We start from the raw sequence: 18,257 nt of genomic DNA, 5'->3' as shown, positions 1-18,257 counted from the left end.
AGCTTTGAAAATTGTTAAAAAATACTTCTCGTCGCAAAATTTATAAATGACCTTTATAGAATTATTAACTAACTATTTAGCAACCTTTTTTGTCACCAAAAGGAGAGTTACTTAGTACAAAGAAGAGCGCTATCGAAGTGCAATAAAAAAGTTTTTTTTTTTTTTTTTTAAATTTTAACACAAAACGTAAATGATACATTTTAATCGGAATAGTTTTCCCTTGATAAGCATCGGATAACGCATAGCCAATGTGATTTTTAAATTTTTAGCTCCATTAGCGATGGAAATAGAGGGGGGGATTACATTTTCATGTCTGGCGCCGCCATTTTTAATTTTAAAATTATATTTTAACCTACTCGTTCAGCTCTTTCCAACGGTCTATAATAAGCTATAGGTTGTCGACAACATTTCTGTCCCCCCCTCCCAAATTTCTCAGACAAATTTTTGTCGGCGCCTCCGTAGCCAGGTGGGAAGGAGCAGCAGTGCGTAGCACACGCTTCTTGATTAAACCGGGGTTCGAGCCCGTCACCACCAAATACGGAGGATGCGGAAAAGGTCTGGGAATGACCCCCGCATATCCCGGAGCAATATGGCCTTAGTTGCTAATGCTCCTAAAAACCAAATCACATCACAAATTTTTGTCAACAACGATCAATATGGCGTTATGTTGGGCCACATGATGTACAAACCCATGCAAAATTTCAAGTCAATAGGTTGAGTGGTTCCAGAGATATAATGTCACTCGGTTGTCTGTCTGTCTGTCCAAGCATTGTAAGGTTATTATAGGGTTCGTTAGACTACGGACCCTAAAAAGATGGCTTCTGAATAGATTTGCAGAAACCTGCGTTCAGCCAGAATGGAATTGATTGTTGTGGAAGCGGGTAGTTTGAATAAATTTAGATAGTCATTAGGTAATTTTATTTATTTATTTTTGCCTGATGCTGTAGAAGCTTGCTTGTAATTTTAGCAATCTTCCGAATGGCTCAAAAATCTTTTCTCATATCATTTTGCCAGTCCAAGATTTCCAATCAATGAGGCTGGTTAAGTCACACATAATGAGACAGTCACATTTTGCTGCCCATTCCAGTTGGCTCTAGAGATTTTTATCCACTTCTAAGAATCTTTTGGTTTGTAACATACTTCGACTATCACCTCAGTTCATCTTGTACCATGCAAATTCAACGTCCATCTGAACCTGATGATGGATCTAACTCTGGGTACAGTCGCTTTCAGAGAGCTTTTGCTAAGAAGTATTATCCCTTCTGTTCGCCCGTCACCATCAAATACGGAGGATACGGAAAGGTCAGGGAATGACCACCCGGACCATATCCCGGAGCAATATGGCCTTAGTTGCCAATGCTCCAAATAATAAATAAAACATCCTTCTGTCCCCTTCGATCTTCCCCATCCCTTTTGCACATATAATGAAATTCTTCATCCTCTATCATGGTGGTACCATGTCTCCGTTAGCCCTATTATATGAGGCATTAATTGACCTAATCAGTAGCTCAAATTCTTCAATTTATTTACAGCATTACTATATAGGCAAATTATAATCTGTATATTTTGGCTCTTTGAAATAGATGCAAAAACCAACATCAGTTACATACCGCAGAGAACAGTGTGTTTAAGCAACTATAAGGGATGTGAAAGGGTTTCGATGTTTCTTCCTGTACATAAGGCAGTTGCAGTATCCCAAGGGTGATCTACAAGTTTTGGCCCATGTTGGCTCCCCCAATCCCGAATTAGCAGTTTTTTTTTAACTCTTTCTCAGTGACATTAGCAAAACTCTTGCACCTCCTCTGTTCAAGTGGATTCCATCTTTAGAAAACAAAAATTTCTTCTGCTAACTGGGGCCGGCCACGCTGAAAAAACAAAAAAAAAAAAAAAAATCCCAAAGGCCTTGCAGTGTCCTTGAAGTCTAAAGTTAATCCATAAGACATTCATCGTATATTCCATGTCTGAGCAGAATTTCAGACAAGAATATTTTCTCTTTGCGAGACATTTTTGATGCAGGATCTTCTTGATCACGTCATCAGTTCGTTTAAGTTTTAAGTCATTAGCGACCACATGGATCGCCTTATACCCTTTAGTACCCTTAAAAATGATAGCTGGTTAGTCACATTAAATTTTCGCACTTGGCAGACATACTCTGGTTCTGTTCCACGTCTTTATTAGAAAATATATTTCCGTTTCCCTTACAGGTATGGTCATCTAGTTTTGTATTTGATGCATGCAGAATATTCATGTAGCAAATTCTCTAAAAACCTTGAGGGGAGAAAATTATATTGAAATTAGTTATCAGTGATGGGCATAATCAAAAGGTCAGTGTGTTGGAACAATGCCGTTGTTTTGTGCAGTGAATGTCTCCAGACTTAAATTTGGCAGAGATTAATAGTTTAAAATTTTTAGTGTTCCAACATTTTCCTCAAATTTTAAGCAGGATTAATTTTTTTCATTCTAACCAATGAGTATTTTAATGGCAAAACTCAGAAAGAGAGATGTATTGCTCAAAAGCTCCAAGAATTGTTTCGTACTTTAACAATTCTATTTCTCCCACCACCTTTTTTTATTTATTAAAAATCCACTTGTGGAAAGTTCCTGACATTGATTAATGCTAGAAGTTATTGGAACTCTATTACTAAATTCGAATAGAAAATATAAGATTTCCTAGAGGGTGTTTAAGTAAAAGATAAGGACAAGAATGATGCTTTGTTTGTTGTGGCAGTCGGAACTGGATGAAATTGCGTATTGTTTATTACTTGATTTTTAAGGATTACCGTAATCTTCCATCAGTGATGAACTCAGTAACTTTCGATCTGTTTTTCGGGCTAAGCTCTATAAGAACTGACAGTCTTAATATGACTACCACAGTGAGATTGCCGTCTAGGAAGCAGTACCGAGAGAAAAATTAGCCGTCAGAGTCATATGCGGTAATAATGAAAACACTGTTATTGATTATAGTGAACCGCTTCGTGAACAGTTGCTTGGCTTTGCGAAGATCTCACTGCTTAATGGGAGCTGAACTCTTTCTGGGGAAGCGGTGAACTGAAGGGTGGGGGGGGGGGGGATAGAGCGAGCTGCAGATAAAACTAGGCATTGTGCATTACGACTGTGGAGAGTAGTTGAAGTATACGAGCGGATGGTACTGGATGGTGATCTAAAATAAATGTTTTACGTATTCAAGAGTCGAATTGTTACTGGCCGCTACACCTAAGAACGTGACAACCTTCACATCTGCCGTACGTCCAAACCGGTTCTTTTTTTTTTTTTTTTTTTATCCGCTGGTACAGTTTCCATAGCGTTTCTATACGTGTTTTGTAGCTGGATTTCGTCGTGCACCCACTGTTCATCCCTCGCCCTTGGAGGGAAAATAAATGAAAAAGTTTGCCTTATAAATATACAAAACCGAACGGAAAAGCCTTTACTTGAATTCAAAGAAGACCAAGACAGACAAGCAGCTTTCTTGAAGGGTCTTTCATTCACGTTTCTGTGAATGTTTTTTGTTTGTTCAATTATAAAATCTTCAGCTCAATGAAAGAAATCAGTATTGAACATTTTTAAGTCTGAAGGAACCTAAGAGGTCTACGTGGACATGTTCGGTATCTCAACAGAGATAAATACAATTACTTCTCTTAGGTATTCTCAGTCACTTCTTTCCACAAGTGTTTTAAGACTATTGTAGAAAAAGGAACACCACGAAACTAATGCAGGAGACAGTAGTGCAATTAGGATTATATTAGGCAAGGTGCGATTTTGCCACCTGAGTACCAAAGATATCCTAGTATTTAATATAAAATCAAATCATAAAAATCAAGGAACATTTACACTGCTCAAGGTGTGCGTTGCTTTGTATGACTTCGTCCAGAGAGACGTATCCTTACGTGCACCAACGTGATGGCTATTTTAATAACGGATTAAATAAAGACAGGGAACTCATAAACACTTCGTTGCGAGAAATGAGCGATTGTGAATCCGAAAAGCATCTTATTTTATTTTGTATTCGGGTCATACAGAAACATCCATTCTCATTTAGCTGAACAGCGGTCAAGAACTGAAATACGATCCATTTCGGAGTTCAAAAGCGCTGATATTCCCCCTGAAGAATTGATGCCCGTGATCAAATGCAGGTCCCTGCCTTTATTATGAAAGTTGCACTCACACGTTGGTGAGTTTTATTTTATTTGGATAGAGAATAATGTACTGATCAGAATCGAACCCTGGCCACATGTGGTTATGTGGCCAAGGTCATTATAGCAACATCTTTCTTAAAATGCATTCGTTTATAAAACCAATTGCTAGACAATATTTTAGGTGTAGACCGGTTGGTGACCAGAGTCTGCTTTGTGATGATTTAATTTGATAAAAATGTTTTTAAAAGTCGACTATATTCAACAATATTTCAGCATGCGTGTTATAAATGTAAGAGTACTGGTGGTACTCTGATTGCACATTATATATTTCTACAAATGCATGAAAAGTAGTCATTTAACTCTACCCGGAGATGCGGGTTTCTGTGATCTAAGCGGATCGCTGAATGTCGCGGGGTTGGTTATAAGGGTCGATAATAAGATTCCAATTTAATGTTCAGTGGTTAATATATTTAAACAGTAGATTTACTTGCCAGTTTCTGGATTTTTTAATTTATATCTTTCATTTTTATCACTTCTTCAGTTTTTCTGTCAAAAGAAACAAGGAATAGTTAGATATATATTTAAAAAGCAACTACTCTGCATTGATTTGATCATGTATACTTGAACGTACATGAAACCCTTTTATTCATTACGCTTATAGTCCAAGTGTTATGGTTGTGCTTATAATATTCTGATTTACAGTGTCACTCATTCATTCATTTTGTATTTAAAAATTGACTCAGTTTTTTTTAGTATCATAAACACGATTCCTCATTTAGACTTTCGAATGTTTATATTTGTAGATGCAAAACTCGAGGCCAACCTTGTGTAAAAGTATAGTCAGCAACGGTTTTGATAATCCATAATAGATTTATGCTACCTTCTTTGCTGCAGTTTCATTTCGTTTGATTTCCAGTGGATATCAAGTTGTCAGAGGAACAACCACTTGGATAATCCTTAGGTATTTATTTTCTACTTTTTTGTAATGCAAAAAGTGAAACACTCTTAAACATAGGATTGCAGATAAGATGTTTTGAAATTAAACCATTTCATGAGATTATTTTTCTATATTTTAATTAATGTAGGCTTAGAGTGGTACGTTTCAATGTGTAGAATCGAACGCAGAATAGCGTACGAATTTTATTTCATCCATTGCTTATTTATTATTGATGTTATGCTATTGTAATATTCCTTAATTTGATCTTGCGATTTATAAGGTCAGGTTAGATTAGGTTATCTTTTCCCGCCCCCTCTTTCAAAATGTAACCTAATCTGCGCTATCAGAAAATACCTTCATGTAACAAAAGTAACGCTCTCTTGGGTAGCACAGTTGGTATAATCGCTGTCCTCGCCACACCGAGTGGAAGAGACACGAGTTGAAGCCCTGTCATTGACTGGAGGAATTTTTATGGGCGTTTCTCAAAACTCGGCTTAGTTAGTTGGTTTCAGGCGAGGGTAGCATGGTTTTTATCTCCCGGTTTTCGTCGAGCAAACAACACACGCAACTCACAAACATAATATGTGCTGCGCAATATAGCCTAAGCTGCTGATGCGCCTAAAAAAAACAAAAGTGATCTAATTTAACATAAACTAACCTTTGCAAGGCTGTATACGAGTTCTCTTATACCCACATACTCTTATGCCCAATAACGCTCTACTACCTGTTATTTTTATTTATTTATTTTTTTTTTTTGTCTGTTAGCTTTCTATATTCGAGTTTATCCAAGACCTTTATGAATCCTGCAGGAGAAGCCGATTTTTTTAGGGGTGGGATGGAAGTAGCTAAGTGACTGCTATCTTTGGTTTCAAACATGTTAATATACTTGAAATATATCCACCGCCCTGGTCGAAAACCTGTAGATATACTACGATAAAAAAACAAGTTGCATTGTTTAACTAATTTCAGTGAGGGACAACAGTAACAGTTTGGTCTGTTGTTCATTGCTATGGGTGGGTACCGTACTCCAATGAGTAACATTGTTATATAATCTCGATTGTTAACAATAAATAGCCGAAACTTTCCAACAGTGATGTTTTTAGTGCTCTGACTAGTAGTGATGGGCATAATTGATTATGAAATTAAAGTGGCATAAGGTATCCCCCCCCCCCAATTATGTAACTCTTTATGTCTCAACATTAACATGGATTTAATCCAGGTAAATAAGTTGAAGTCTCTGGATCATCATATACAACTCCTTATCAAAAGGATAGGTGATATCAAGTAACAGAGCCCTGACAGTTACCCAAATCAGTCAGGGTAGACCTAGACTCTTCACTCTTCGAATTGGAGTCCTGCAGGAATCTCCTCTGCTTGAGCATCTTCATGGAGTCCATGTAATAAATACTCTTTGCTGACGACCTGAATCTGCTCAATCAAAAATAAAGAAGATATCTTAAAACTCCAACTCCTCGAACTAAGCTGTCACTGGTCCAGTTTCAATGGAAAGAGATTTGGAAGAATTTATCTTCTTCCAAATATATCTCTTTCACCTCAGTAAGTAGCACATCCTATATCAACAATGCTTACTTCACTAACTTCCAGCCCATCTGCAAGTGTGACCATTTGAAGAACTTGTGGGCGTTATTTTCTCCCAACGGCTGCTGCACCATACATTCGTTAATGCTGATAAAATGTTTGGACCCATCACTTATAGATTTAAAAATCACAATCAGTTATTCTCTATATGAATCTTTTGCATTATTTATATTAGAATTTGGTTCTTCTGTAAAAAAAATCCCTTTAGGATCATCCTCCAGAACAAGATTGAAGCCGTTCAGGAGAATTTTTTACGCTACTTATTCCTCTGGAGTGAAGCGACTGGAAATCGAAATAGACACAGGAATTCTTAGTGGATGTTTTGATAGTAGAGGGGATTCAGGAAGATCAAGTGCAGGGTTCTATTAGGTAAATATGACATTCCTGATATCCTGCAAAGTATATATATTCATGTACCCCTAGGACCACTTGGAATTCGAACTCTTCATGCCTCCAAATCAAATATAGATATTAAGAAATACGCTCCTTTCAACAGGCTCTTCCAATCTGAAAATGACTCACAGATTGACCTTTCTTCCATCATTAATAATGTATAGGTTCATCAAGAAATACTCCCCAACTCTTTCAAAGTCAGCGATCTTGGACTAATAAATATTGTTATAAGTGACTCCCAAGCGTGTACTTATAACTGTAAGTTAATTGTTTCTGTATAAATGTGTGTTCACGGAACCATCTTCACGTTGTGGGGGGAGAAAAATCCACATTAGCTCACCGAGAAAAAAAACTTGCACACTCTCGGCGTGAGAACGGCTAACTGGAAGTCCTCTTCATTCGAAACTGACCGCAGCCTCGATTGAAGAAAACTTCAGAAATGACTCCAGTGGGCATCTGCCACCAAGAGCACACTGGGGGGGGGGGGAAACCGCCTGAAGTGATCACTGGATTCAATGTCTGATTTTGAATGGCAGAAGAGCAGCACTAAGGCTTTCTCTGGTCTTATAATGGGTAGGAAGACTGAATTTTATTTGGTTTAGTGTAAGTGACACGGATATGTAACCTGTCTAATATTCAAACAGTGGCATCACCTGTTTTTGATTCTTTGTAGTGGGCAAAAAATGTTAAAAGATTCGGGAATTGTCGACAAAGTCTTTGACACTACGCAGGACAGATTTGCTTTATTTTAGATTTATGTTCCCTAAAATTATTACCCAGACGTAATTCAGAAAATCGCTTCCAGCTTCTTGACCTGGACTGTTGCCGGCCGCTGTCCTCAAATTCTTGTAACATTAAAAGCATGCGCTATACTTTTTAAAAAGAGTAGCCCACAGATAACCTGTTTCAGAAAACAACGATTCGCTTTATTTGTTATGTTCAGTTGTCTCTTTAAGGTGAAACAGATAACACTGTATTGTAATGGGTGGAGTATGTTTCAATGCAGTAGCGTGACTAGAATATGTCCATGGTACTAGAGAGATGTTCACGAATTGTTACGTTGACCAGATGCCCCAGTTATCCATGACTGTTTTGGCTTTAAGAATAAAGCATCATAATATATAAATTTTATAAAATATACAGGTATTTATAATTTTAATATTAACAGTTTTGATAGATATACATTTACAAGGCTTTTCTAAATTACACTAACAATTTTAGGGATAGTTCTACGTACCAAAACAAGTAAAATGTTCGGAAATGCATTCTTTCCCAGTTACAGTCCTTTCTATATGTTCGAAAAGTGATGAGTGAAAGAAAACAATCATTAAACCGGTGTGCGCTGAGATATAATGATGAGTTAATATAATTGATTTTCATTAATGCAGGTTTTCAACCGCCATTTAAACACACCTAGTAATCATAGAAACTCTTCGAACTTGGCACAACCTGAATCTATCTGACATTGACAAACAGCTGACTTACACTTGTTAAAAATCTTACCGAGTTCCTTGGTAATTTATTGAATTGTTGATGTCTTCAATGTATCGGCAAGGTCTTCCTTGCTTTCTGCCTTTCCTCTCCCCCTCCCTCTTAAGATGGTACCCTAAAAACATAAATCCAGTGAATTCAGATTATTAGGAGACCGCGCCAGCTGTGACACAGAACCATCATCTAGATTCATCGCAGTCAGATGGTTATGCTCCACTACGCTGAAATCACCATCTTGAACCCGAATGTTCCAGTGGATACCCAGAAGAGCATCTTCTGAAAGAAAGCATTTCGGACACGTGTTTATATGAACTGGTTTTGGTATGTAGAACTACCTCCAATTTTATAGGTGTAATTTAGAAGGACCTTGTACATCTCTTATGCTTGCTTTTGAAAAAATAATTAATGACAGTACACTAAATCGGCAATTATACCCATAAAGTTCAAACAGATAAGGCGTTAGCAAGTATTGTAGAAGAGTAAAGAAAATAAAAATTAACTTAAATTAATGATAGAACAATATTAAACAGCCTCAGTAAACAAAGTAACATTATGCGATTCCATGTAAGCCAGTAAAGTTTGCAAGAAGTACAACAGTTTTCAACAACTGTGGGAAGCAGTTGAGTCAACGTGGATCAGCATCTGTGTAGAACGCTCTTTATAGCTTCGTTTCGTCGTGACATAGACACGAACTCAAAAGTATAAAGGAGACCTTCGATATGAGCCCCTCGTGTCATGCCAGGAATATTACGGCGAGCTCTTCAGGTTTACTGGAGCATGGATTGTTGCAACAGCATCTGCTGTGGCTCCTGTATTGTGTGTACCTTCCATTAGTACAAAATGTTATTGGCAATCTCCATAGGAGGTAGTATTATGATAAGAGAAAACGGAAAGGCTCAGCGATTGGATCCCTTTACCTTGACGCAACATTTCCAGGTCGCTAGATTGGTAATCTTGAACCTTCTTTCCCCAAAGTGGAGGAGTTAGACGGTGCTCCTCCACTCTGAAAATCATTTCATCTAGGTTAGACAGTTGAGGAACGTCGGTGATCTTGGTAATTTATTGAGAAAAACAATTGACAGAGACAGGGGAACTCTTATTCATTGAATTAGTGACACTGCGTTGTGACAAAACCCGCTGGAAAAAAGAGGATGCAATAGATGTACCGGATATTAGTGTTAACATGAATACAGTACATGAGCAGTTCACATGTAAGACAGGCTGCCCGATACGAGATGACTTGGTTGAGGAAGACACTATGTATATGTTGAAAACCACAATTTTAAAACTTAAAATTATCATTTCATTAAATATGAAATGATAATTTTTATTTTTGTTTATGCAATTTTAAGTCCTGATAAGCTGGGATAGGTGGTATTTGAAAAGAATCCATTTCAGTATTTTTATTGCATGATAGAGTTTATATTTATAAAACTTTATGTAAATCCTGGTTCAATTGTAATAAAGAATTTTTAAATAGTTATTCTGTGTTAAACAGAATCAATATATGTATGTAGTGCGCCTGATCTCGGCTAATTCTTTCAGCAGAAGTTGGTGGTTTCATAGGTTTCTTTAGATGTTGCAGGCCCAGCTCTGGGGTTGTGCAAGTGAGTCACTTCCCACAGGCGCAGTTAGACGCGCTACTGCATAAATGTGTGTGTTAAGATATGATATGAATTAGGCTGTTGCTGATTAAGGGTTTAATGACACAAGGGCATCAATGGCCAAGATGTGTCTTTTGCAAGTTTTGATGTAGATCAAACTTTTTTTTTTTTTAGATTTGTTTGTCAAATCTGATTTGCCGAATAAAATTAAGCAATCCATCTATATTCGCATGAATTAGGCGAAGTTACAAGTTTTGCCTCGTGCAGCACAAACGTTAACGCCAGCCCTGTGGATGTGGTATGAATCTGCGTGACAACTGCTGAGCAAGAATCTCATTCCTTTGGCACGATCATCAGTGAAGCGTGTGGAGTAGCGGTCCTGATGCAGCACAATGCTGTGTAAAGATTGGAAAGAACCCATACATCAGTCGTAACCTCTGACTGGACATTTGTAGGGTTGGATTCGCTCATGAGGGAAGGGGGGAGAAAGTAGAACTGTCTATTGACAGATTTCCGAGAAGTTTCGTGTGCAGATCTCTTCCATCAGCATTTCGACATTCTCAGTCAGCAATGTATCCACAGGGTAGTGCACATTTTACTTTTTCAAATTAATCATTTTGTCTGATTGTTACTGTAGTTTGCGAAGTTCATTATCTGAATGATCCTGATAAGCTGGGGTAGGTGGTGTTTGAAAAGAACCCATTTCAGCATCCAGTATTCATTCTATCTCTATGAACTGTAATATTGGAAATGGGATGCCTTGATTAAATTGCTACCATAAATAATCTCTCTACATTACAATTTTTAGTGCACGATTTCTCTCTTTTTTTTTTCTTATTTTCTGGTTTATCTTCACAAATACTGACAGATAGGAGTCATTTTGTATCAACATAAAAACAATCTATACATTAGTGAGGGTTGCTCTATCGGTACCCGTTTAATAGTTAAAATCTAAGGTTGAACTGTCGATTCCCGAACAATTAATTTATTCTGATCTTAGCCGGCGAGAAACAGGGTAGCCCTGTCGCTATTTTCTGAATACGAATTACGTTTTCTCTCAGTAGAAAACAATTTCGCTTACAGTTAAGGTTAGCCGTTACGATAATCAAGTAATGTCATGAGCAAACATTCAGTCGCGTTCGTTTTTGCATAGATTAGAATAAGCTGAACTTTGTGTACAAAGATCTTTGGTATCTGTAATTTCAATTTCGATGGCGGCCGTTGTATAGACAGCCAGGTACAATTAATCGTATTCAATGTTACAACTCTCCGCAAGAAGTTTTCAGCCCACAGGATTATGTATATTTTACTTTTTCAAATTATCTTTTAATTATTATTCGATTGGAGAACATAAAATTCGCTATAAATAATTCATCGGGATTCAAAATGTATTTATTACCCTGTCTTTTTACAGTGCCTCAGGGGTTGTCGCGGGAAGCGAGCATGGGACGGAGCCTTCTGCTATTTCCGATGCTGACTGCCACTGGCTTGCCGGAGTTTTCACAGTACAGTACAAATTGGCTGTATTTCTGTAGAGATAATCTCAGAGAGAATATGCCTCCGGTTTTAGTCTTCACAACAACAAATTTTGTCAACATTTTCGATAATGGATCAACAGAAATACAAAATTTTAGGACGATCAGTATTCGCTGTAGTTTTCGTATGGGGTTGTTCATAAAAAAAATAGTAAATCGCCAATGGCTGATTACGTATGTCGTTTCTCCTATTTCTATCACACATGCTTTTCCAAGAGGAACATCACATATGAAATGTCGAGTGTCTCTGTGATCCACACTTGTCCTAGAAAAGTTAATAGCACACTAAAGAACATCGGATTAATGGGGGTTTTCCCCCCTCTTTTTGTCAGGCATGCGAACGTAAAAAGCGATAATTGGATTCCATAAAATAGTTTGGTTTGTAAGTACGATCTAACGTATCAATAACTGTTGAAATTATTCAATTTAAAGTACTTGAGCTACCTGAATGCCATATACATACTTATCGTTTCGGGAACTGTTTCCCGTCTTCAGTGAAATCCCGAAACGTAGCCATAAACAGTTTAAGTGTTTAGCATTGAGGTGGATCAATTTATTTAAATTGTATCATTTCGATAAATAAATCTACCACATGATATAATAGTGTAGTGTCTATTAATTTCTGAAATAGTCAGCGAAGGCTCCCAAAGAGATGATATTTACTAGATCAGGACAGTAAGGTGGACGATTGATTGGTGCAATGCCACGTTTCGCCAGAAATATCTTCACAACAAGTGCGGAATGGGCGAGGGCATGGTGTGCAAACAAGAACCAGCTGCCTTTCTCTCCAAATTGTGGTGTCACCCGGGAAATGCGCTTCAGTAGTCTTTAAAGCACTTGTACAGAGAATGCAGCATCCCCTTAAAGTACAAATTCCTTTTGAATCACACAATGTTTGTCAAAAAACATGATCAGCATCGTCTAGATACTGGGCTTCTGTAAACGAAACGTTTCGGGCCTTGATGATTTTGAGGTTTACCATATGCTCTGACGCTTTGTATCTGGGTCTTACTTAAACAACCAACACTTATCTCCAGTTACAATACAGTCAAGAAAATTAGGAATATTTTGGAAAGACTAGATGAAGTCTTCGCTTGATGACACACTTCGTTACTTTGATTTAGCCTTGACGCTATGCCGCAGAGACTTTCCTTTTCCCTAAATCTCCATGCAAAATTTGATGAATCGTGTCCATATTCGACTCATCAGCCATCATACTGAGGGTCTAATTTTGTAACTCTGTCTTCATTTCGAAAGATTGACGAATCGAACATCCTCACGTTCACCTTTAAACCGCTCAGACACACTGATACGACTTAACTGTTTATGGTGATGAAACGTTATTAACATTTCATACTTTTCTTTTACAGATTTTCCCAGCACAAAGCAAAATTTGATACTCGTTCGTTGTTCCATTTCAAAATCGTGTGACGGAACGTTAACGTTACTGATGAAACCGGTTGCTACTTGCAACTTGTCACTCTACTGGACAATATCTGTACTACCATCTGTCAGAGGAAGTCTGAACTACAACATACAACTTCCGTTTATTTTCAAACTCGTCGAACATTACGGCAACTTTATTGCCACACCTCGTATAAATGTTCAAGGCAATAGTTCGGTTACTGTTGATTTCGTAATTAACTAATTTGCATATAGTCGATTATGCCCCTCACTAGCTGCCACTGACAAATGAACAAAAGGTAAAATAGAGCAAGGATCAGTGGAAGTTTCGAAACAACTCGATAAAAACCAATTTTTATTATTATTATGTACGTGTTTTTAAATCTTCGTTTGTGTTTCAATTTTGAGCCTAATTTAACGCTGTTTCTAACCTCCACTAAAACAGCCGTATATTTCAGTCTCTCAAGACATTTTGTGCCCCTTATCGGCGAACGAAGTTGCACCGTCCATTTTCGTATAAGTAGAGGCATATGGTGCAACAAGAAAGCAAGATAAAAAAAAAAAAAAAATCCCACATCACTTGCCCATCCTCTCCAATAATTTTTCTGATACTCCAGGGGTTATCCCTATAGCAAGGCACTACCATCCTCGGTAACAGAATGCAATCGCTGTTCTTCAACACTATATGGAAACAACGTGGGTTCGAATCCCGTCAAGACTAGGGAATTTTTATAGCTTTCGTTATACTTCCGTCTCAAGTCAGTGTTCTACCGCTTCTTCCCCCTCCCCCTTAAACTTGGCGCCTCCGTAGCCAGGTGGGAAGGAGCAGCAGTGCGTAGCACACGCTTCTTGATTAGACCGGGGTTCGAGCCCGTCACCACCAAATACAGAGTATGCGGAAAGGTCAGGGAATGACCACCGCACCGGAGCAATATGGCCTTAGTTGCTAATGCTCCTAAAAACCAAAAAACAACAACAACCCTTAAACTTGGGTTCTGATGTAACAAAACAGGAAAACCAACAGTAACGTACACTAAGTAAATTATTGTTGGTTTGGTTTCATAAAAACTGTTGTCTTTCGTGTTACATTTTGGTATTTATGGTATGGGCATGTAAACATGACTACTTTATTTCAGCTAGGAAAAAGCCAATACATTTTCAAAGAGTGTATACTGATTAGTTGCAGTCAGTCTATAAATGGAGCAAAATAACGTGCACGTGAGATTCGGGTGCATATCCTTGGACTTACCCTTGATGTGAGTGTACACATAATGGGAGCAGTTTCTTGTATCAATCAGATGACTGTAACTAGGTCAAGCAGTATCATAAATATGACAGTTCAGTAACTGAAAGCGGGAAATGATCAAAATGGGTAGTATACAAGAAAATTTCAGTGGCCAGTGGGGGGGGGGGGGGAGAAGGTCAGGGTTTTAATTACAGGAATAGGCGAATAATGCGAACAGATATTTTTGAGTGCTGTTGACTGGAGTTAATAGGCGCGTTAGCGTATACCTAAAACATCTGTTGTCTTCACCATTTCTGCCCTACCTGCAGTCGGGGGGGGGGGTGGTACAGCAAGAGTGAAGCAGAGTTCAACCATTGTAAAACAAGTCACATAATAATATCAAAGAAGCGCGTCTGAAAAGCTACTGTGTAAAGTCCCAGGGGTAGATAGTGTACATGGAGTTGCATGAAAAAGGCGACAGGTGAGTGCGTCCAACCATTAATAATGTTAATGAGATCATAATTAGACTCGGGGGCTATATTTCAGTCTCCCTTGGACTGGAGAACAGCCAATGTCACCCTGTCCATAAGGGAAGAGCCAATTATAGACCATTTAGTTTGACTTCTGTGGTTAGTAAGATTAGGAAATCTATGATTAAAGGCGCAATGAAAGACCATCTCGACAAGTATAGTATCCTAAATAGGTCTCAGCATGACTTCGTGAAGGGAAAATCTTGCCTGACTAATCTGGTAAATTTCTGGTAATGAGGTTATAAAGCAATTGGATGAGAAAAAAATAATAAATTTTCTGTTTATACTCCGGAACGACCAAACGGTCAGAGGAGTTCACAATATAGACAGAATACAAGAAACAGCACTGTATTTAGCAGTCACGGGCTTGAACCCCGGTCACTCAAGTCACCCGCGTGCCTGACCACTCGGTTACGACAACTTTGATACAGTTCTTTATGAAAGATTATTATATAATGTCAAAAGCCTTACTAAAAATCCCGATATATAAATTCGAGTAGGTTGGGACAACGGGGAAGAGTCATCAGTGGATTAGGGTTGGTTAAAGGACAAGAGCTAGAGAGTGGAAAGAAGTAGGGGTCCTCAGGCACCAATGCTCGAACTTCTCTAGTTTTTTACCTTCCTAAGTGATATTGATGAAGCAATATAGAGAATTCTGTCAGATTTTGCCGATAATATAAAGTTTGGGAGGGTGGTTAGCAATCAGAACGCACTGTGCTGCTTCAAAAAAGATTTGGGCAAACTGCTAGTATTGGCTGAAAAATGGCAGCTAAAGTATAATTTAGATTTAACATTATTCATATATATTATTACTTTCCCCTATTTTTGCAGAATAAGTTTCGCTTCCTTGCATCATTTTGTCATTTTCATACTACTAAAAATTTACTGAAAAAGCCTTACTCTTCTCTAGTTGGAGAAGCCTTTAAGAATTCCTCGAGGATCCCAACCCAGATTTCACCAATCGGAGGCGAATATTGAAATGTAGTACGTATACTCCATGTTTCTGGAATAAATCCTTTGAAATTATACTGAAATTCATCTCTTATATTGACTCACGCTCCTACAAAGTCACTAAACAACAGTTATACAAGTAGATCGCTTTTGTAATAGCTTCTTCCAGTCACTTAGCAAAGAAAACTATTGAAAGACGAAAAAATATTTTAACTTGAGATAGCAGAATCTCAGCTTCTCATTAATTTGTATTACCACAGCAGCAGTGTATATATACTTTATTTTTACTGGTTCGTCGACCACCAAATTTGGTCCTTTAGGTTGTCGCAGACATTCTCTCAGATATGCCAGACAAGCTGTAGTTGCTACCTGGGAGTCTAAAACGCTAATGGAACTGATATTCGGGTAATACTCAGGCCAAGTGGACCCAATTTCGGCGAAGCCCTGACGGTCTGTGACAGCCAAATCCTCTGCTTCCACCTTCACGATGGTGTGCCTGTTAGTAATCCTGGGTATAACTTCCATGCACAAGTACATGGTAGGTGACCACCCAGGTGTGAACCAACGTAAGCAGGGGTCGAGGTGTGGCGCCCACACCACATGGAGGAATGCCGCCCCTCTATGTTACCAGGCTATACTAGGTGGTAGATGACTCTCATCAACCGGTGCAATACCAGAACTTTGCTTATTGGAGGCTTGAAGTGGTGGAACTCATGTTTAGTCTCTAGAGCTAAGTTCCGGTCAACCCTTCCCTATCTCTTCCACCATGCAGTATGATTGATGACTTTTGAGGTTATGATGAATGTCGTGGCGAGATCCAATATTCCTTACATTTCGAGGGTTCAGCTCTAAAACGGTGTTTGCAGGCCGGTCGCTAGTTAGTACACCGGACCGAACCTATTGGTAACTCTCTAGGAGGCTTCCGGATCAGCTAGTGTATAATCTTGCTACCTCTACTCTGCCAGATAGTGACCGGAGGGAGTCCGAGTAGTGTGTGTGTGTGTGCGTGCGCGGGGCACATTGTCGAGGCCCCGTTATGTCAAGGATCTGGGTATATTCTTACCATGTGTACGCCATATCCAAAAATTTCATTACTTCATACAGCATGTCCCACCCAATTTTTCTTACTGTTGAATACACCATGAATTGTCAAACTAATAGAGCAAGCTTATCTGCGAAAAGATCTAAACCTCCCAAACACTTCCTAGTTCATTTCACAAATATACGTGGTCTCAATTCTAATCTCAACGATGTCAATTTCCACTTCTGCCAAACCCCATGTACTTTAGTTGAATCAACCGATAACTGAGATTCTGTCAGATACTGTTCATTTCAGATGCCCAAATTATTTGCTGTATGATTTCTTTCGCCTCAAAGGTGGTACTTGTCCATTCTGATATTCCCTGTCAGAGACTTGGCAATTTGGAATCTCCTCTCTTTGATCTTCTCTGGCTTAAAATCTCTCTACCTCATTGTGTCAAATTCATCTGTTGTCTCTACCGTTCTCCCAACTCCACTAATCACTTGGAGCTCTTTGACTTCCTCTCTTTTCAACTTGACTTTCTCCAGTCCAACTTTCCTAACAGTGAGGTAATTTTCCTTGGGGATTTTAATGTTCACAACTCCAGTTGGCTTCCGTTTTCTAGTCACACCGACCCAGCTGGTCGAGATGCTGAGGCTTTTGCAATTACTAATGACCATGCACAGATTGTTCATATACTTACAAGAATACCGGACAATTCTAATCATATAGCCAACACGCTTGATCTTTTTCTCACAAACAACCCTTCTAAGTACACGGTCGAAGTGAGAGGGCCTTTGGGCACTTCAGATCACAACTTGATTGTCTCTTCTCCAATGGAGCCTTTATCTCATGGCTATTCCCAACCTCGTGTTGTTTGGCATTACAAGAATGCAAAATGGGATGAATGACTTACGAGATTTCTTTTCTTCTTTTCCTTGGTCGTATTACTGTTTCAAAACTTCTGATGTCAACGTTTGCTCAGATCGTATCAGTGAAATTATTCTTGCAGGAATTGAATCCTTTATCCCACACTCCACTTTAAAATCTCGTCCTTTATCTAAACCTTGGTTTTCCAATAAATGTGCTAAGGCTGTTCAAGAGAAAAATGTTGCATATCGTAATTGGCTTGTTTCTAATTCTTCAGTTTCATTTTCTGCCTACACCAAAGCAGTTATTAATCAGTTCAAACTAGAGTTTGAACAGTCTAAGAGTAGAAAACTTGCTTCTTGCCCTAATGGTAGCCGAGCATTCTGGTCTCTTGCCAAATCCATTGGCCGCAACTTTTGCCCATCTCTGCTCCCACCTCTGTCCAAACCAGATGGTTCTGTTGTCACTTCAGCCAAGGATAAAGCTGACCTGATTGCATCCCATTTTCCTTCCAACTCATGTATTGATCTTGGTAAAACACCTCCCTCCATTCCCAACACGCTC

At 38.6% G+C, this 18,257-nt stretch overlaps 1 protein-coding gene across 3 annotated transcripts in view; it reads left to right on the top strand.

Annotated features, from left to right (window-relative positions):
- Window positions 1-18,257, top strand: part of LOC150077101 (uncharacterized) — a 527,433-nt gene that overhangs the window by 303,694 nt on the left and 205,482 nt on the right. For 2 of the 3 annotated variants that reach the window (XM_090386534.1, XM_090386533.1), the window contains exon 3: window positions 4,937-5,094. The exons of the other annotated variant lie outside the window; for it this stretch is intronic. The gene's annotated coding sequence lies outside the window, so the exon portion shown is untranslated. The remainder of the gene's footprint in view (window positions 1-4,936; window positions 5,095-18,257) is intronic. 3 annotated transcript variants of the gene reach the window in all.

This window comes from Mastigoproctus giganteus, chromosome 12, assembly GCF_048544385.1.
Source record: "Mastigoproctus giganteus isolate SK-2022 chromosome 12, ASM4854438v1, whole genome shotgun sequence".
Classification (NCBI taxonomy): Eukaryota; Metazoa; Arthropoda; class Arachnida; order Uropygi; family Thelyphonidae; genus Mastigoproctus; species Mastigoproctus giganteus.
The sequence above is the reverse complement of the archived record's forward strand: the minus strand, read 5'-3'. Positions and strand labels throughout refer to the sequence as shown.